The 22,512-nt window shown below is 33.8% G+C and overlaps 1 long non-coding RNA gene across 1 annotated transcript; it reads right to left on the reverse strand.

The window, feature by feature from the left end:
- Window positions 1-4,408: 4,408 nt before the first annotated feature.
- On the reverse strand, window positions 4,409-22,200 carry LOC124372168. Its single transcript, XR_006923320.1, has 2 exons — window positions 22,144-22,200; window positions 4,409-4,600 (listed from the first exon to the last, which is right to left on the reverse strand). It is a non-coding gene; the product is annotated as an uncharacterized LOC124372168 (long non-coding RNA).
- Window positions 22,201-22,512: the final 312 nt, after the last annotated feature.

Consider the following 22,512-nt stretch of genomic DNA (forward strand, 5'->3'; position numbering starts at 1 on the left):
AGCCTAGATCCCTGGTGTTCAGTTAAGAGCAGGGCCACCTCTCGCCAGACAAGCATTTATCCGAGCCCAACCATTGGTTGGATTCGGATCCCCCATTGGTCTTGAGTGGCACCTAGGTGTCACCCCTGGAGAGGTAATTTCCTAGTTCATTGGGGATCATCAGAACTAAGGTCAGCCCATTCCCTAGAACTCTTACTTAGTTTTTCTCAAATTTCAAGGAGTTTGTTACAAGAAATTGTTTCGCAGAAGTTAGGTTACCATACATTTTATACAAGATGGATACCGAAAATCAACATACAGCAAATTGGACTCAGTAAGTCCTGACTGCTTTTAAGTGGGAGATGTTTCCACATCCGCCTTACAGTCCAGGCCTAGAACACAGTGACTAACACCTGTTTCCAGCAATGAAGACCTAGCTTGTGACGCAGCACTTTAATGACGACATTGAACTGAGGGAGAATGTGACTACCTTGCTGAAATCTAAGGCGGCAGTATTTTATAACGCTGTTATTTCCAAATTAGTTCACTGCTATGATAAGTGCCTAAATTTATATGATGTATATGTTGAAAAATTTTATTTTAGTGTCTCTTTTAAATGTATATGATTAAAATCTTTTTCTTGTACTTTGCTTTCTGTTTATATCAAAAACATAATCTACTTTATGGATAGCCCTCGTAATATAATTCTTAATGAAAGACAAAAATATAAACTTAATAATGTAAGTTCTACCAGTTTGCTTTCACAGTCACTACAGTTAAGTTTGTATACTCCAAATTGTTTGTATAAATCTTGTTTGTCATAATTTTGATTCACTATACTTCAAATACTATATCTAGATACATTATACAAATACTAGATCATTATACTAGAAATTGTTTATCTTTGACTTAGAATAGTAATGTGGTTCCCCTCCTTATAGATTTACCTTACAAGTAGTTTATAATAGATAGAATATAGAATTGGCATATTTCTTGAAGTTTCATGAGTGGTAAACTGATGAAAAGATTGTGAAATGTGCTCATGACGTTATTCTGAGCGTGCTGATGTCTGTCCAATCGCTCAACAATCAACGACAAAACAAACCTCTTTGAAACTATGGATGCCAGCAAAGACTGTTTCATGTTATTGTAAAATAGATACTCTATTATAGGCTTGTATTCACAATAAGTCAGAGATTCTCTAGTTTATTTTGGTAATTTATTATTATTACACTTAAGTTTTAGTTCTGGTGCAGTATCAAAGTTAATAAGGTTTATCAATCTCAAGTGACCTGTTATCAATGCTTGCGTCCTATTTTCGTTCAGTTTCATTCTATGTTGTTTAAACCCAAACGTTTAATCGCTTCAATATCCAAGTTGAGCAATGACACAAAAGTGTATAGTTTGTTAAGGAAACAGTGAATGTATGTTTTTAAATTATCAGCATAAAGTTAGTTGAAATATTTGAAATATATTGAAGCAATATTGTCTATGTAAAGTAAGAACATAAGGGGACCAAGGACAGAGCCCTGTGGTAATTCCTTGTACAATTTTCAAGTCAGACATTTTATTCCCATTCCTTCACACATTGCTGATGTCCAGTGAGGTAAGACTCAAACCCAGCCCCAGTTAACACAACCATTGGAGAAACCCTACTTCTTTATTATGATGAGAAGTATATACAGTCTACAGCGTCAGAAAAGTAAAAAAGTATTGCAATAGTCGCTTCAAACCTACAACGAGTGAAGAAGTCAGGATTATCATCCAAGGAATGAAATCTTCAATGTCAGCTGGTGTAGATGATATCTCCTCAAGACTTCTGAAGCTCTGCAAAGAAGAGTTGTGTGCTCCCTCGAAGGACATCATAAACAAATCGCTTTCACAAGGAGTCTTTCCAAATAAACTAAAAAACTGCCAAAGTAATTCCTCTGCATAAACAAGGTCTAAGAGATGAAATAACCAATTTTAGACCCATATCACTTATCCCAACGGTATCTAAAGTCATCGAAAAAGTTGTGCTAATAAGACTAATTGAACATCTTGAGTTTAACAAGCTCCTACCAGAGAGACAACACGGCTTCATCTCTGGAAAATCCACTACAACTGGGCTTGTTGACCTGATTGAGTTTGTTATCGATAGCTTTGAGTCTGGAAACTCTGTTGTTAGTACCTTTCTAGACTTAAGCAAGGCTTTCGATTGTCTTGACCACAGCCTAATACTGAAGAAGCTTGATTCTCTGGGAATATGGGGAACACCTCTCAAATGGTTCACAAGCTATTTGTGTAACAGAAGACAGATTGTTGAAATCAAACATGTTATTGAAGGGTCAGTGAGGAGAGTGGCTTCAGAACCTAGGGGTGTATCACGGGGCGTGCCCCAGGGATCCATCCTGTGACCCGTTCTATTCATCTTATTTGTTTCAGACTTGCCAAAGTACTTAGAAGCTTACTGCTATCCCATCATGTATGCTGATGACACGGCCTTACTCACTACCAGCAGGTCTGCAGAAGAACTGGAAATAAATGCATACATATCTCTAAGTATGGCACAAGACTATTGTGAAAAGAATGACCTTGTGTTCAATGAAACAAAAACAAAGCAGATGAACCTGGGACGACTAAAAGATAGGGTATCAGGACCTCCTAATATAATAATGACTGACTCACTAAAACACCTGGGAATGATTCTGGATAGCTGTCTTTCATGGACTCTGCATGTTGACTACTTGTGCTAAAAACTAAGCACAGCAACATTTGTTCTGAAAAGGGTAAAGGCCACCAGTACAGATGAAGCTATGACCACCGCTTACCATGCTCTGTTTGAGAGTCACCTACGATATGGTGTGGTACTGTGGGGCAGTACATCTAGTACAAATATTCAAAAAGTTCTTGTCCTGCAAAAGCGTGCCCTAAGGACTATGGTGGGTCTATTGCCGCATGAAAGCTGCAGACAGGTGTTCAAGGATCGTGGAATCCTGACAGTAACAGCTATCTATATTCTGGATGGTAATTCTTCACGCCACAAAGAAAAACTTGAAGAAGCTTGGAGACTTTCGAGGGCATGCAACTAGAAACGCACAGGATTACATCCTCCCACTACACAGGATGGAACTCTTTACGAAGAAACCATCATATGCCGGCGCAAAGCTCTTCAACTTGCTTCCTTTTGAAATCAAGAGAGGAGACAACAACACTCTGAAAAGAAGACTGCGAAACTGGCTGCTTGAAGAAACCATCTATACCCTCAATGAATTTATTGACCGCTGCAGGAACTACAGGACCACCTAGGAAGAAACTGCACACAATTAATAAATAAACCAATTTTTGACTTATTGTTAAATCCTTTAACTTTATTTGTAAACAAGATTGTTAAATTCTGTGACTCTATTACATTTCTTGAAGAAATTGTTAATAAAGATTTTTGACTTGACTTGACTTGACTAGCCTCTTGTCCATTGACAATCTGATATCATCAGTGATTTTCAATAAAGCTGGAGTGATACTCTGATTTGACCTGTGTTTTGTTTGGAATTTGGCAAAATATAGTTATTAAGGTAAAAAGAAAAATGTTGTTGAACTACTCTTTTGAGGTATTTCAAGAGACATGACAGAATACTTGTAGGCCGTAGTTAAGAAGGAGTTTGAGGGTTACCTATTTTCTTCAATGGGTGAATAAAAGTCCCAAATATCGAGGAAAACAAAAAATTCAATGAAGAATAGAACATCCCTACTATAATAGGCAGTGTAACTGGTAATCTGTCCTTCAGAAAGTGTAGAGGTACATTATTGGGCTTGACTGTGTTGTTCATCTTCAAAAATGCGTCCAGTACATCAGCCTCACTCACAGGTATAAATGAGAAACCTGCCACCTTCCTAAGGTACATATGGATCACAAGCTGCAGACTGATCTATTGGAATATTTACAAAATAATCATTAATTATGTTAAGATAAAAAAAAGAAACAGGGGTGTTGACATTTGATTTTCCAGTATCCCTGATCCACAGTGACCTCATGCCCTCATGGACTGATGCTTGGACAGAGTTCTGTGATAAAACCTAATTTTGGCATTTCTGATCAGCTGTTGCTTATGATTTCTAAGCAACCCAATCACGTGTAGACTTTGACCAATTGGTCTTTCAGAAAGCTGAGTCCTTTTTTTTGTGTAGATATTTTGTGAAAATTGTTTATGCAAGGGATAGGGGCTCTCAAGATTAGTTTTGTGACAATAGGGGCAAGAATATCGAATACATTTTCAGAAAAGAGTTTGATAACCATTCCTGATTGATTACACTTACTATTATTGACAGCCATTATTATAGATTTAACAATATAATCAAAGTGCAATTTATTCTTGTGGACTGATGTTCTGTAAGTAAAGATTTTATGATTTTTTTTTAAGATTTTTATAAAGGTTTGAAAAGAGAAACATAAATTATCTGGATGTATAATTTTAAAGTTAAATAACTGTAACACTCTGACAAAATAATAGAGAAATTAAGAAGGCAGTGCAATGAGAATCCACATCTTTTAACTTTATCCACATTTCTTTTTGCCGTAAAATCCCTTTTTTTTCTTCCACAAAAATCTGGCTTCCATAGGTTTTGCGTCCATGTCATCAACCTGTAATAAAAAATAGACACTTTATAGAAGAAGTTTTATTATTTTAATACAGAAATAGTGCACATCATATTTTTATGGCTTTGTTTGTGATAGGCATTTGCATTTGGGTGAAAAAAACATGTAGTCATGTCACAAAATTTTGACTGGTCAGACTTGCTACTACTGCATTTAGAAACTAATAATCAGTTAATGTTACAAACTCTAAGATTTAGAGGTGATAATAGTTAAAAGTTCTGGAGATAGCCACTTGTGGAAACAAGCAAAATCTAACAAGAGGAGTAGACTCCACAATTATTAGACAAGGAGGACCAACAATAACCCCCTCCCCCTATTCCACCGCCTAACTACGTTTGAGAAACAACCATCATACAATGGTGCCAAATACTGGAACATCCTTTCTGATGAAATCTAAGCTCATCACTCCCACCAGTAATTGAGGAAGATCTTCTACCAATGGTTGATGAACCGGCCATACTATAGTCTGGAGGAGTTTGTACATGACTACTATGAATTTTGTATTTTGAATTAATTTGTATGGATGTGACATATGTTCAACACTGTATTACCTCATGACTAGAAACAAAACATTTAGGTGAATGTTTAGATCTGCATTAGTAATATATTTAAAAAGCTAACAGCTCAATTGGCTCCATTAAGTAAATTTTATCTTCCCTTTCATTGTAGTTATCAATGATTAATATACTGTTTTCTAATTATTAATTTAAAACATAAAAATGGGTAACTTTATTTTTTGCCAATTCAGAAACACATACAGTAGATTCAAAATATTAGTTGTGTAGATAACATCTGCAGCAGGTAAGCATTTAGAGCAGATCTCATGTTTTGGATACTCATCCGAGGGAGTGACCAAGAATTATATTTTTATTAAGTGTCCATTTTTATCTTAATAAAAACTTCTCAATAAATTACTCAATTAGCCTGTGAAACATTTGGAAACACAATCAAATGTGATATTCAAATTAACAAATTAACCCTAGAAAACTACCGTGCGTAAGTTTTACGTATATGCGTCATGTTTATACCTACTCTCCCCCCCCCCCAACCTTCCTGTTTAAGACTTTGGGCAGTGCTTCTACTGATCAATGGTCGTTCGTCCTTCGAAGTGTAATGGTGTGTATAGTTTCTTTTTCTTATCTCAATATTGATTTTTATTTAGGCTGTGCGTCAATTTTATGTAGCGGTAGTATTATTGCTTGATAAAAACATACGTTATAAGTGTGTATAGTACAAAAAGTAACTAAAACTATTTTAGGTTGTTTTTTTGGTAAATAAAAGTCTTGGAGTTAGTAGACAATTTGTAGGCTTATTGGAAAGGATGTGTTTCTATGGCATTGTAGATATGAAGATAAGGTTAGGAAAACACCAATGTATCACACATACACGCTTAAACACACGCATAATCACCTTAAGTAAGCACATAGGCAAGAATATCCACAAAACACAATACACAGGCATGAAAAATAAACCCTTTAAATAACCTAAAACACAAAATTAAATATGCTACGTTAAAATTTACGTATTGGTAGTAATAAAGGTATATCAAAACACGGTAGTGTTCCAGGGTTAAATGAAACTAATAGAAAAAAGAACACAATTTATGAGCTAATCGTATACTATATTTCACTGACAAATATAATAATTATAATGCTTACATTATAATTATTATTATTATTATTTATTTAATGCCAATTTATTAAATTGTTATATGTAAAATTTCTTCATAACTTTACAAAATAATAATTTTTCACAATAGTCAAAGTTTTAAAAGTTGTGTAACAGTTTCTAGTTATTGTTTGTTTTAGTTAATCATTTACATTACATTGTTATTTCTCATATTTAATATAAAATAAAAGGGGGTTTTCAGTACTTCATATTATTGTTGCATTAAATGATACAATTTCTGAGGACTTGTATTTATTAGAAGGTATATTTGTAAAAACTCAAGTTTTTTTGTAACCATAAACAAATTATCATCAAAATAAAAGTCAAGTTACATTACATTATTATTTTCTCATATTTATATAATTAGTTGTCAGTTATACTATTTTTTAATGAATATAATTTTTTCTCTCTTATGATTTCCTCTTGATAAAAGTAGTTGAAATTGTTCAACTTTAAAACAATCTTACCGGATAGGCTGGGGGACTAGAGGCAGGAGAGCAAATATTGACAGCAGACATATTACTAGCTTGAGGAGATCCATGGTTACCAATGTGGGGTTTAACTGAGGTTGTACCTATTTTATTAACTTCTTAGGTAAACACAAACAAAATGTCATTTCCTCAATTGTGACAACTCTGACACACAGATGGTTTCTGAACAGCCTGTCTTGACACAATGCGACAACACCTATCTGTTTTCTACTATTACGTTGCAATTCAATTCTAGACTCATCAAGTGAATTAGAAATTGATCTCACCTTACAGTAAAAATCAGTAAAAATGTATATTAAATTTTTAGGGTACAAATATTTTTTTTTAACTTTACTTTTATTTTGATAATAGCTTATTATGGTACAAAAAAACTTGAGTGTTTTACATATATACTTTCTAATAAATGCATGTCCTCAGAAAATGTATCATTTAATGCGACAATAATATGCAGTAATTGAAAACACCTTTGGGGGCACATGATATGTTTGAGGAAATTGTATTATTCTGTATGGGGCTAATACCAAAATGACCATCAGTATAAACAGTTAATGACCAGATCTTAACAGTTTGAGTGTGAATTTCAGTTGTAACATCCGATCCTGGGGAGGCTATAAATGTACTAATCTGAGCCTGTAAAATACATTTTTACTGTTTATTTGTATACGAGGTCCAATCAAAAAAGTATCCGACCTTGTCGTGTATCGCGGCTTCTGCTGCCAGATAATGAGATAAGAATTTGTTGCGACAATAGTTCCTACTATGATAAGGAAAGGTACAAAGTCTTATCTTGATCCCCCGACTGGTTCACCGGGAGACGGGTCAGTATTGTACTGATAAGTCAAGTGCGCGTTATCGGTTTTCTCTAACTGTTGAAGATGACGGGAAAAAAGTGGAACAACGTTATTGCATTAAATTTTGCGTGAAACTCGGAGAAAAAAACAAAGTGAGGACCATTCGAAAAAATTCAGCTAGCATTCGAAAATGAGGCAATGAGTGTTACGCAGATTAAAGAGTGGTATAACCGTTTCAAAAGTGGTCGAACCTCGGCAGAAAGTGACGCGCGTTCGGGCCGACCAAAAACAAGTCGAACTCCGGAAATCATCGAGAAAGCAAAAGTTTTGATCTGTGAAAATCGTCGAATGACTGTGGAGGAAGTAAGTACTGAGTTAGATGTCAGTTTCGGATCAGCTGAAGCAATTTTAACGGATGACTTTGGGATTGCGCCGGGTAGCCGCAAAAATTTGTGCCCAAAATTGCTGACAGACGAGCAGAAGCAACGGCGATTGGATGTTGCCCGAGGACATGCTGCAATGTTGTGAGGATGATGCGGACTTTTTCACATCGATAATAACTGGAGGACGAAAGTTGGGGTCTATGGATATGACCCCTGAGACCAAATTTCAGTCATCACAATGGCAGTCTCCCCCAAGGATCCTCGGGCCAAAAAAAAGCAAGGCAAGTTCGAAGAAATGTCAAAGTGATGCTTACTGTTTTTTTCGACCACCGTGGAGTTGTGCCACCATGAATATGCCCCTGAGGGTCAAAACTGTGAATGCACAGTACTATTTAAGTGTCCAACGTCGTCTCCGAGATGCTATTCGCCGCAAAAGGACCTGACTTGTGGGCGTCTCAAAAATTGGGCGGCTACACCACGGACAATGCGCCAGCTCATTCAAACTTTTTGGCGAAAACACGGCAAACACGGCACTCCGTAAGTTCCTCAGCCTCCGTACTCTCCAGATATGGCTCCATGCGATTTTTGGCTCTTCCCCCACCTCAAAAAAAAAACCATTGAAAGGGCACCAGATTTGAAAGTCGAGAAGGCAATTATGAAAAAAAAACGACGGCTGATCTCATGGCGATGCCGAAAAGTGATTTTCAAGACTGCTTCCAGAAGTGGAAACGTCGCTGGAATCGTTGTGTTGCTTCTCAGGGTGCTTATTTTTGAAGGAAAATTAACGCCAGCTTTTTTCAGGTAACTTCAGTTTTTACGTTGCACCAAAAGGTAGGATTACTTTTTGATTGGACCTCGTATACTGAAAACGGTCTGTATATAAGAGTGGGGATCAGGGGATCAATGCCTCCAAAATTTTAAAAAAGAAATTTATTAAAATTGCACCAGTATTTTTTAATTTAATTTATGAGGTCTTAAGACTCAATAATTTCTCTAAGGTAGGTTTGTAAGCGGTCGTTTTTGGAATGAGGATGAGAAACATTCTTTATTCATAATCTTTGAATATGGTGTCAGATTTAGAATTAGGTACATGACTTTTACAATCTGAAGTAGTTGAAAGAGAGATATATTTCTTTTCATTTTCATCATGTCTTGTGTGGTGCTGATGGATATCTCCATTTTTGGGGAGTTCTGTACTGTTCAAAAAGTAGCATCTTTTCTTGGATATAAAGAGCAACAACTGTGGAAATTCCCAAAACTCTTTTAATGCTTCTTTGCACCTTTCCATCCGTCCAAGTCCTGCCAGGGGTCCTTATCAGCCTTCTTTTGCAAGGTAGAGTATATGTTATACCTAGTATAACCACCCAGTGTATCGGTCCCCTTCAAAATAATTTATATATATACAACACTAACTAAAAATGTATTTTCAAATATCAAAATACTCTGTAAATATTTGGATCATTCATTAACTAATCAAATTCAACTAATAAAAAAGACAGCCATTAGGATGTCGGGTAGATCTTGGTCCCTAATGGACAGTTACAGAGAATCATTTAAATCTCTCAGGATCTTAACAGTCATTGCACTCTCTAAATACTAGCTGCTGTTAACGATGAGATGGCACTACCTACAGTAGTGTACATACACACAATTCATCCTACCCCTTCATCGCACAGCATTATTATGAAGAGAAAACCATCCTACATTGGACGTAACCTTCACAATACTCTTTCAGAGTCACTTCGATGTCTCAAGTGCAACAAGCTGAAGAAGAACATAAGAGACTGACTAGCATACTACTCTGTATATGCCGTGGCAGAATTCTTTTGGACTTTGTTCAACAGCGTCTAAGAACATCAATATGTTTTTATTTATCATGTATTATTTGTTTTAAGCAGTTAAGGAAATATCCACGAGGATACTTGTGTAACATGCTGAGTTTATAATAATGCACTCCCTCTGGTAATTGTTTAAAGGGATGTAAAATTTTGTAATTTCGGAAAAGTTGAAAAATCTTTTACTATTTGGCGCCTTGTCAGTCTTTATTGACTGACATCAAACACTTGAGGAAACTATTGCCATTGCAATCAACAACCATTCGGTGTTGACAACTAAGACACCTTGTTTTTGTGCAGTTAATGTATTGTTTCTTCGACATTGTGAACAATCACAAAATAATAAATAAATAAAACAAAAATAAAAGATTACCATAATTAATATAGCCTATTGTTTATTATTTAAATTAAATATAGTATTTTTTAATAAAAGTATTTAAATTAACATTTAAAATGTATCATTAAGGCAATCAAAAATTAAAACTTGAAAACCGAGCTATTGGAGAAATATTAAGACTGACATGGCTTGTGTGAGATACTATTAACAAGACACCAATTGACCTGACAAATTTTATCTAGCATATCCTGTTGAAATGGTATGGTTTAAGCGGACAGTATTTTTTTCTGGCTTATGTGGTAAGTCACTGTCAGTCTTAGACATGACTTAAATCGTTAATAGATTGTAACAATATGTAAAAATATCCAACATGAGTGTTTTATTAGCGGAAATTAACAAAAAGTTCACATTATATTCAAGTCAATGGACACCATGTAAATTATGATCAATCATATTAAATATAATTCTTTATCAGTTTTTATGTGAATTAAACAAGACTATTGACTTTGTTTTTTTTAGATAAGAATTGAAAAGATTTCAACACCCATTGTATATTTGAATTTCCAAAATATCTTAAAATCTGGGTTGTGTTCTATCTATAATGCAATACCATAGTTCAAAAGTGACTATGTAAAAAATTAAATAATTGATTTATACATATTAAAGGAGAGGTCAATTCTCTTTAAGTCTTATTCTCTGCCCACTCTCATGGGTTACTGGCCTGTGCGAGGATCTTTGTCAAAAAGAATTAGGAGGAAAAGTCAGTGCAGTACAATGTTGACGGGACTGATAAAAAGTACTAGTCACAGATAGCATCTGAATCTGTGCTAACCATAACTCAGATCCTAAGTCCGATATCTCAGACTTCTCGGCCATTGGCTGTCCCAATTACTATGAATACTAATTATGCAATTTTTAAGAACTTGTCTGGATGTAGCAACTGCATATTTCGGATGACCCAGTTTCCCCCTTACAGAAAAATAATTAAAATTCCCGAGAATCTAATAGCCTAAGTATTAAATCATATTGTATACTTTTGGGAAATGTTAATTTTAAGAGCTCAAAACATATGCATAAATATTGATTTATGAGTATTACAAATTCGTATTCCTACCTGGATCCATAACATCTGAGTAAATCCTCAATTAGGATCAGTGGTGAGGCAGGCAAACTCGTGTAAACGAATTACAATTCTTGAAAGCTGTATAAGATTAGCCGTTAAAAATATATTTGTATTTGTAAGTTTTTATTTTTAACAACGCGTCTAAGAGCTAAGCCTGGGAAATCAGATCCGAAACTTAGAACCTTAGGACTCAAGTAGAAACATGTTTTATTTTTTCCCTATTCTTAAGACTAGTAACGATATAAGACTAATGCTCCCATAAATACCAACAGGAAACTGTCTCCCTCTTTGTAAAACATCTGATGAAGATGGGTTTTAAGATGGAGATAAATACAGACTCTGTGTAAAAACAGAAGCATCAGTGGAGCACTTATGGCTGAACTGTATGTTGTTACAAAACAAGAAAACAAAGTGCACGAGGGCTTACTTCCTGAAATACAACAGGTCACAGGTTATTGTAGAAACTTCAGATTTTTTATGGTTAGGGGATGCACAAAAGTCCATTGATGACTAAGTGAAGGCTACATACCTTTAATGGACGTTTTTGGTCTTTTTAGGTTTACTTTTGTAATAGACAGCCATTTACAAAAGTACTGTAGAAAAATAGCGACATCTTTTATAAAAGCAATATTTTCAGGTGTACTTTGCTAATTAAAACTAGGGAAAATATGTGCATAAACTGAAGAAACATTTTTATAACAAAATCTTACCTTACTGAGTGTGTGTAGTGTTCAATAGCTCAAGCAATACTTAGCAATACTTTTACAAAAAAAAGACAATTCTGTCTTGCAAAATCAAGGACAAATACAAGCTGTAAGCAACATATGGTTTACCAATATCAAGATAATTTGCTACTTAGGTTATCTATTTACGGGTTTTTAATACACAATAATATAACGGAACCACGTTTTCGCGATTGGTAAAATTTTACATAACTGCCAATCAGCTGCTGTCTACAAATTTTACACAACAGACACAACTCATGCGTTTTATATATATATATATTAACTGCAAGCAAAATATTAGTGTGGTAATTTATTAGTAAGATTATCTATTTTTCAAAACATATATGACAAATAATATGTTTTAGCAATCGGTTAAATTTGTGTATTGCCAATAATTAATGACAACAACTACGATCTTCGTAGATTGGATATTAAAATATCCAATCTGACGGATTTTCATTGAATAAGGTACCGTTGTAATTTTAATAACATTGTATAAATAGATACCTTGTAAAATTGTTATAAACTGATTTAAATACAGCTGATGCCTATCAGAAGACAACGTTTTGCTTCTCTCAGCTTGTGCAAGTGTACCTTTAGTGTTTGTGCTCGTTTATACCTTGATGGATTTCGTCGTTGAAACTAGCATCGTTGGAATCACAATAAAATTCTCCAAAATAGTTGGTGTCTGGTAAATTTTTTTTATAACTATACTGGGTTATTTTTTTTGTCATTTGACTTAACAAATTTTCAACAGAAGCCATTTTTTTATATAAAAAATAATAATACAAATTTATTTTTTATTTTCATCCTACCTATTCAAACTTATGTGTGCCAAATTTGGTTTCTTTAGCTTTACTAGTTTTAGATATAATAATTTTTTAATAAATAAATACAAAATGGTGGCTAGCGGCTAAACAAGTGGAAATTGGGAAAAAAGTTATTCTTAATTTTTATTTTCTAGAATCACACATAAAATCTGGAAAATGTATAACCAGTCCAATCTTTTTGTTTATACCCTGAACATACTTTACAAAAAACACCTTAAAAAAAAAAAAAAATATATATGAAATCTATAATTGAATACTGTTCATTATTTTTATGACCCTTGCAAAACCATCAATAATAGACAGTTAACAGTAGAAGGTTCTGCCCATTGGTTGTAAAGACAGGGAATAATAACAATAAGGAATTAGTATAAAATATTTTAATAATAACAAAATATGTACAGCTCATTTATGAATTTATCTCACATAACAGCATACTAAAAATGTATAGCAATATTACTAAAGAATGGTGTTTATGATTAAATTTAAAGCATTGGATAGAAATTGAAGAGGAAATATCGGATTTCAAAGCCTTACCTTCGTTACCTTTTAAAATGAGTAATTTCTTAACATTAAATCACTCCAGACAGTAACAACAATTACACAGTACAATTTACTTTGTGTTGGTAACCAAAATGTTTAAACATTACTTTTTACTCTTACAAGAATACAAATAACGTTATATAGTTTACACATACATACACTGTTAAGTGATTTATTTATTTAACTTTTAAGCACAGTTTTATCAAGTGTTATTTAAATTTTGTATTGCATATTTATCATAAGTTAAACAGTATATTCAATAGTATATACATTGATTAATAATGCACAATTATTAAAGCACAAAAACCGCAAAAAACACATTCCAAAAAACTTTGAAGCGGATGCAAATGAAACACATAACGATTATGAAATCTTAAAAATATAATACGTTAAATAACAAGAATGAAAAGTCTAATATAAATAGAAACATGGAAGTTAACTGATGGAAATATATACAATTTGTAAAAAACATTGCAATTTTCCCTTACAGGGCAGAATAATTAGACAAGTTAAAAAATAATGGGGAGTTTTACTCGAGATGCTGTGAGTTTATGGGCACTCCTTGGGGCTAATGGGTGGCACTACACTTGGTATCTTGGACTCCTGTGGCAATCCTGAAAGGGATCTTGGTTGGGGTCTTGGACGGGGTCTTGTAAGGTGTCACTCTAGGGGAATCAGCCCTCGTTCTCTTAGATTTCTCGGCCTTAACACAACTTTTGCCCAAAATCTTTCGTGGAAAACTCAAGCAGCCCCTCATTGCTCATCGTGTTCATGTGCTCCTAAAAATTGTAAAAAATCATGAGTTAAAGCAGCAAAAAAAGTTGATTAATATGGTAAAGTAAATTTTACTACCAAATTCAACAACTAAAAATACTTTCTTCTAATATTGATTTAAGATTATAGAAATATCTCAACTGACAAGACCTTGAGAGAGTTGTCTCAAATATTTATATGTTTTAAACAATTGCATCTGCTTATTTTTTTCATTTAGGACTCTTTAAAAAAATTTAAATACTCGTGGAATTTTAAAAAACTTTATCTATTTATAGTGAATTTGAAAACATATATTACTAGTGTAGAAAATTCACATTTCTACACTTGCTGTTTTCCCTGATTTCTCCCCTCCGCAACGAGACCGGTTTAAGGTCAATACGTTGAGAAACTGTCGAGGCGAAAATACATTTTGTGAAAAAATATGGCAATCCAATCTCCCGGAAATGAGCGAAATACACGGTTTCATCCCGTTACTCATTTGGAAGGGAAGTTTTAAATGAGCCAAAAAACTGCATTCATTCCAAACGATGGAGTGGAGAAATTTTATCTCTATGGATGTAGCGTTCCAAAACTCTTGCCTGGTCTCCACTTGATTCAACTTGTGTTGGTCTGATCAACTGTTTTGGGAACATTTTTTTAATATCCAAAGGTTTCTGTGATGGTTTCATGTAGCAGAGATCTGAAGTTTTGCGGATATATTGCAAAGATTTCATATACAGTCAATCTGTAATCGTTATGGATTGCATTTTAAATATTTTCCAGAATTTCAGTCACAATTGAAGGTCTTCTGCTCCTCTGATCATCATGCACAACATGTACGACCGTTTTTAAACCTTCACAACACCACTTGAACACGACTTGTACGATTCATAGCTTTATCAACATATGCAGTTTTTTACCTCATTATAAATCTCAAACTGGAACTTTTGTCCCTTCCAAACGAGATAATGGACCAGTTATTAATATACAATATTTTCCCAGACAATTTTCAGTCACAATTGAAGGTCTTCTGCTCCTCTGATCATCATGCACACATGTACGACCGTTTTTAAACTCACAACCACCACTTGAACACACTTGTACGATTCATAGCTTTATCATCATATGCAGTTTTTACCTCATTATATAATCTCAATCAGGAACTTTTCCTTCAAACGAGATAATGGACCAGTTATTAATATACATAAAAATGTTTCCATAAGCAATTTAGAATTATTAAACCAAATGGATAAAAAACATTGAACTAGCAAAGACATATAATTACACACCTAAATGCACAACACACTACCTTACTTAATGTACATAGCAATGGTTGCTCATACCAAACGGTTGTGTACTCCAGTAACACAATATTTTTTTTTTAAATAAGAACCCATTTACACCCCATTCTGGAATTTGGCGTATATGTATTCAGTGTATAGTATGAATAACATATATTTGTGATATATAAAATTAAAGAGTATTTTCAAATAGAAAAACAATACCACAAATTTGAGCACTTTAGTCTTAATAGTTAATTGTTTAGAAAATACTGATACATGACTAAAAAACTGCCTTTTGTTGGGTTTTTAAAAACCTGTAATTCAAAAACCCAAAGGGAGAGAAAAATGTAAAATTTTTGCATTTTAACTAGTCTTAGTAAGTACAACTTCCCTACAAAAAAATTATCAAAATCTGAGAGGTCAAGGTCCAGACCATTGGTTTGATTTGACATGGAATGACTCTAGTACTTTCACCAGCAGTTTCTGCCAAATGCAGGAAGAGAAGTTTCTCTTTCATTGAACCGCTGGTCAAACGCAATTAAATTCCAGGAACTTTCTTAATATCTGTTATAAAATCTGATCAAAAATTTTTTTGTACCACATTATAATAAAAATATAAACATTATTTTGTAAAAATTTTGATTATGATAAGAAAAATATGAACTTTTGAGACCACAATAACACAAGTTTAGCCAACAAAATTACACACATAAAGAACTAACGCAAACATTTCCACACATCATTGTGATTTTTTTCTAACGATCACAGACTATAAATTATCATGTCCACCCAAAACGTAAAAATTAGTTTCACTAAATTAGATAAATATAACAAACCAATGTATTACATAGAATAAGTTGATTGCTTTTTCTTTTTTCTGTTGTAAGTGCACTCTAATTAATATACGGAAACTACGTGAAAGTGTTTCTACCCATCTTTCCCTAGATCTCATATGCATTCTAACTTGAAAAATAAAACAAATTTTGTTTTTGTATTTTGTGATGTAGCAGATGTTGCAGAGCAACTGGGGGTACTAGTCAAAATTTTTTAAATTGTGAAATGAACTAGTATATAGATTTGTGTCTGTATGTTTCATGCCTACATATTTCAATAGGAAAATCAATATAAGCGAAAACTGCCTCTAAAAAATATGCACACGAACATTATTAATAGTTCTCTTATAGACCAACATTAACCACAACATGTTGGAAACCCATATTTTACTTGGGGTTTATTATATCAAACAGCTCCAAGGGGCTTGAGGTGTGGATGGGTTTTTTCATAAATCTTGATCATTTACTGATGATTTTTTGTGCAAGTTTCTCTGAAATATCTATAAATTAGGTAATAAGACATAATTAAGTCAACCATGGTTTTAATTCCTATACACAATGGTTTTTGATGGTTTTGATCCTATACACAATAGTAAATTCCCATTTTAAAACATAAACTGAACAATGCCAATACAAAGTAATTTAAGCAATAAACACTAAAACACAGGCACAGAACAAATTCAACCCAACATGAACAAAGAAACATTCAATTCCCATTATCACATACAAGCTGTGCAGGACAAAACAAGTGATTATGCTTTATTAGAGAGTGAACCCACACTCATTACAAATTGTTTTCTCAGTTTTTATGTGCCCCCTTACATTCAAAACCTAATCTAATTAGATTACATTTCCTCTCAAACCACAGCTGTGATTTAAGTAAGACATGCCCAAATTCAATGTTTCTATAAATTTGGTTAGCGTTTGATTTTTTACTACTAACTGCTAATAGGATGTTACACCTCCAAAGCATACTCCAGAAGCTAGCAGAAGAGTGTTTCATATAAAACCTCTAAGCAAAATTGAACTAGGACAAAGTAATATTATCTTTTAAAAAATAAATTCTCTACTGGGTATGACGAAGTCCTATGCCTATCATTTAAAAATGCCAAATATCAATTGATTAAACCACTAAATCTACATTATTAATTCTTATTTTGTAAGTAGAATATTTCCCAAACAGACTAAATATTTCTAAAATAAGTCTTTAAGAAAAGGAATAAAAACTGATTCTACAAATTATCGCCCATTGTCTATATTACCAACATTTTCTAAAAATATTTATGATGTAAATGTATATCAGATTAGTGGAAATTTTTGGAAACCAATAGTTTATTTGATGATGAGCAGCATGGGTTTAGATTGGGCAAATCTGTCATTAATGCAGGAATTTGGTTTATAGTCAATTTTTGATGTCCATAGACCAGGGGGTGACCATGCTTTGGGTATCTTTTAATGGACCTCAGTAAGGCGTCTTACAGTGTCTGTCATAGTACCCTTATTTGAAAACTAGAAAATTTAAAGGATTGTCAAATCCTTGCACTGCACTGGTTTTTAAATCATACCTAAAAATAGAAAACAATATGTAGAACTACCCATTATAGATATTAGAAAACTAGTTATGCTAAATCAACAATGAAAATACAATAAAGACGGAGTACCTCAAGGCTCCATTCTTGGACCCGTATTATTTCTTTGCTGTATTAGGGGATTGCCAAATAGTGTAACAAATTTAAACAGTAACATGTGTCTATATGCCGATGACCCTAAACCTTATCATACCCCATACAAAATGAAAAAAGAAAATCTAGCAAACTAAAATATTTAGTTTCAAATTTTATAATTACTTTAGCAGAAAAATCATTTTTAACTTAACCTGATAAAACCAACTTTATGACATTTTGTACTCAAAAAAACAAAAACACAAACAACAGCCAATGATTTTATTTAAGTATATGATACTCACATTCAAAAAGTTAATCAAACTAAAACTTTTAGGGTTAATACTAAATGAGAGTGCTAATGTGGGGATGTGCACATTCTGGCCATTGAAAAGAAAATATCTTCTGGTCTGTATGCACTAAAATCTATTTTCAAAACTTTAAAAATGGGTTTTTAACTCTCATATTCACTCCCATATTTCTTTTGGTGTTGTAGTGTATGGAGCCACCTAGTGATACACATTTGCAAAGTATATTAATATTGCAAAAGAAAGCTATACCATATTTATGCTTAATTTACAAAAGGCAGGAGTCATTGAAACAAAAATTGCTGTCAGACTTAAGGTATTCAAACCGTTTATGGGCTATATATAATGGAAACAGTCTTGGCAGTAAGGCGTAGCTAAAGACAGGTTTACCTAAATTAGGAACTTTCCACAACTATTCAACAAAAACTGGAATCCAGTTGGCAGCCCACACAGATTGAACTTGAAATTTTATAGGAAAAAAACCAACATTTGCCAGCATTAGATTTTACAATAACTTACCTATGGATATTCTATTATCAGACAGTTTTCTGAATTTTAAAAAGAAAACTTAAATTGTACTTAATTACCAGGTTTTTGTATTCTTTATGACGAATTTTTTCACAAAACCTTAATACTTAAATTGTATGATTTTAAAGCTATATTTAATTTAATACTCAACGTTGGCTAAATAATTTACAAGTCACTGTAACTAATAAGACACAGGTAACTATTTAAATTAGGTTATTCTGTTTATTGAACACCATTTCATGTTTGTATATATATATGTTATTTACAAATTTTCAATAAAGTTTAATTTGAACTTGTCTTGAAGAGAAAGAGTAGTGTTTATATCAGTCATGCTGGAGACTTCGAATGTCAAGGACCAGAGTTTACATACAGCTCATGCTTGATACTTCGGATGACAAGAGCAGCGTTATATACATACAGGCTCATGCTTGATACTTCGGATGACAAGAGCAGCGTTTATATACAGCTCATGCTCGAGTACTTCAAATGTCAAGATGACCAGAGTTTACATACAGCTCATGCTTGATAGTTCGATAATGACCAAACCCAGAAATGCAATGAAGGAATAAATATGATTTTGAAAATATGGCTTAGTATGTACTTTGACTTTCAAAAGACAAATCGATTATAACACCAAAATCTTTTATTGTACCACATCTCTTCACCAGAGACCATGTTCACAAAGTAAAAGTAATCAGTCACCAGGTACATTTCTCAACTGGGCATAATGAGTTTGTTTTGGTGGCATTCCTTGATTGTTTCATTTGAGGGAGCATTACTAAAGAACCTCATCAATGTTAGTCTTGAAGAAGACCAATTTCCAAAAATAGTTTGAAACTGTTAAAAAGAAAAAAAATGAACCTTGATGATGTATCTGATGCCCATTAATAAAAATTGAAAACAAAAGAGACCCAGGTCGAAGCCTGAGGCACACCAAATTGGCTTGATCATATTTGAGACACAAAGCAAATGGGATAACTCTATGAGGATAGCTCCTTAACCATTGGATACATGTTTTCAGACACCATCCAATACTCCTTTTAACCCTTTAAGCGTCATTGAAAAAATTAGACCTCAATCTTTGATAAAGTTACAATTTTTTTTAAAATTTTTGCCAATGTGTAAAGTTAAATTTATTTTCGTTTTTTGTATGTGGAAAATAGAGTTATTTTAAACGGTAAATAAAATTTGTTTAGCCTTTTTTGGATTACCTAGGATAATTTTTAAACTTTTGAGAATATTGTAGAATAGCAGTGTAGTTGTCACTATATTTTTTTTATAATTTATTCAGTAAGTATGGAGAGGAATGATGAACACTACACTTTTATAGATAAAACGTCATACTATATTACAAACCAATAAAATTAGAAAAATACAAAAGTAGACAAAGATGTGTTTATTTGGTGTCGGGCTGTCACATACTGAACATTCCTCCGCGTCTCCCGCAAAGCACTGTATATCGCGTGGACTTTGAACCTTCTTATCCTCTCGGCCAACCTGTAGGACAGCCTTGCAGGGCTTGGAATTATATGTTTCTTGCTTTGTGATAACATCCTTTATGACCGTAGTAAAATATTAAAAAGTTTGGGGGTTGGTTGACCAAGTAAATGCTCAGAATTACCAAATCTTCAAATTCCGAATCGTCATGGATTCCGCCATTCACACGAATAATGGGGTAAAAAACACTAAATAAATAACTGGAAGACTGCTGTATTTAATATGAATATAATTTTAACTTTAAAAAAGAATAAGACACAAACAGAAATTTAGCGATATCCGAAATACATATTGCGTGTACCGGACGCTTCTCACTAACAACTGGCTAGATGCCCTTTGACGGGAGCTCCCTGGCAATGACTTTGTGAAAGGCGCGGGGCCACGCCCAGCTAGACAGTGTCTTGGCCATATTAGAAGCAACTGCCACTCCATTGTAACAGAATTCGAGGCAGGGGCAACCCGTCTGTATGTCGCATGAACTACTAGAACCTCCATAAGCAGGCAAAATATTCAACTAACATAGCAGTAAGAAAATAAAGAATGCAAAAAAAACGCGGATCCACGGCAATAACGTTTTGAGCTTGTAGTGGCCACTCCGCGGATCCGGCGTCAATAACGCTGGAAAAAGGGTTAAGCTTTGTGGAAAAGTGAAGGTGCATCAATATAAATTGTGTCAACGTGACTTCTATGGCTGGAAATATTACATATCATGACACCACTGAAAGGATGATAGATTAATTCATAGTCATCTTACCTACGGAGAAGTGGGTTTGCTCATGTGTGAATACATTAAGAATACTGGCACCATGTCCAATATAAGACCCTCTTAACACATTTCTCAGTACAGACTGAATAAAACAATAGGCCTGTTGTTTGAGACATCAAGGCAATCACTAGGATTTTAGGATTGTAGGGGAAACATACCAGTGGCACAGGCTAAGGTTGAGTAAGCAAGTGAAGTTAGGCGGACCATATCAGAGTGGACTTTAAAAAAACCCTGTTGTGACCCCTCCAAAAATGCAGCCCTTAGACAAATCAAAGAGATCCAGCTTCTTTTGAATTGCATCGAGAGTAACAACAGCACATTGTGATATAGTGATTGTAGTGTTGAATGATCAAGTAAGAAATCAAGTTTTGATGTTGCAGGGCAAGTAGACAAACGATAAGATACATAGCAAAGTTAAGTTACTGATTAGTATTAAATAAATCATTTAAATTTAATCAAGGACTCATAATGTTACTTCCAAGATCTTTCAAGATGTACAAAGGAATACCTCTCTAATCCTTTTTTGGGATAAAATGTTTAGTTTCAATATTCAATATTAAAATCATTACTACATTATTTACCAGATTTATTAAAATTTATTGCTATTCAAGTATTCTACGTATTTCATATAAAATTTGTGTGTTGTAAATTTTATTTAAATCCAGAACGGTTGCGTGTTGGTATCCAATTTATTTTATAGATCTATAGTCAACATCATCATTAATGATTATCCAAAGGCTTTAGTATTGACACTGTCATCGGATAAGTGAGACTCTACTTGCATTATTAATCTTTTGAAAAAAATAAGAATATTCCAGTTACCAAACACCTCCCAATTTTCCTTATGTTGTAACAATCCTCACTGCTACTGAACATTATTTTTTGGGGTTTAATTTGGATTGAAATGGTTTTTTTTTTGCAATAAAGACTGCATATGTGTAATTATTTAACCAGCCCACAACTGGAATTATGTCTGCTATAGGATAAGAATTTACACTTGCCTATAACACATGCCTTAAATTTTTTTCCTAGAAGCAAGTACTGAACTTAAATGCTTCGTATGATTTAAAAAAAAAGAAATATCAACCAGCTGTGGCAATGTCTGAACCTACGACCCACCACCCGTATGTGCGTTAGTCAACACCGCCCACTGAAACGACTCATATGTTGGGCTACCGTTATTTAGGTCGCTAGCTGCAGGCGTTCTCGGCATAGGCGTCTTTGAGGCAGGTGTTTCTAGGGAACCGGTGTCTTACTGGAAGGGTGTCAGGGGGCATGAAAGCAGAACACCCTGGTCGTGATGGTGACTGCATTCGCTTGCGTATAAGCAGCTGCTTCATCCCGGTTAACCTGCTGGAAACACAGTAGAGCGTAAGCAAGCAGAACTTTCAGTTTAACCGATTTTCTCTACGAGGAGCTTTTCCTTTGAGAAACAACAAGGTGGATTTTTACCTGCACTACATGTTCTCAAACATGCTGAACCATAAATATGGTTTTATTCATCTTGTTCTACAAAATTAGAATAATTGAATACATAGGTATTTA

Source organism: Homalodisca vitripennis, unplaced genomic scaffold, assembly GCF_021130785.1.
Source record: "Homalodisca vitripennis isolate AUS2020 unplaced genomic scaffold, UT_GWSS_2.1 ScUCBcl_2678;HRSCAF=7675, whole genome shotgun sequence".
In the NCBI taxonomy this organism is placed as follows: domain Eukaryota; kingdom Metazoa; phylum Arthropoda; class Insecta; order Hemiptera; family Cicadellidae; genus Homalodisca; species Homalodisca vitripennis.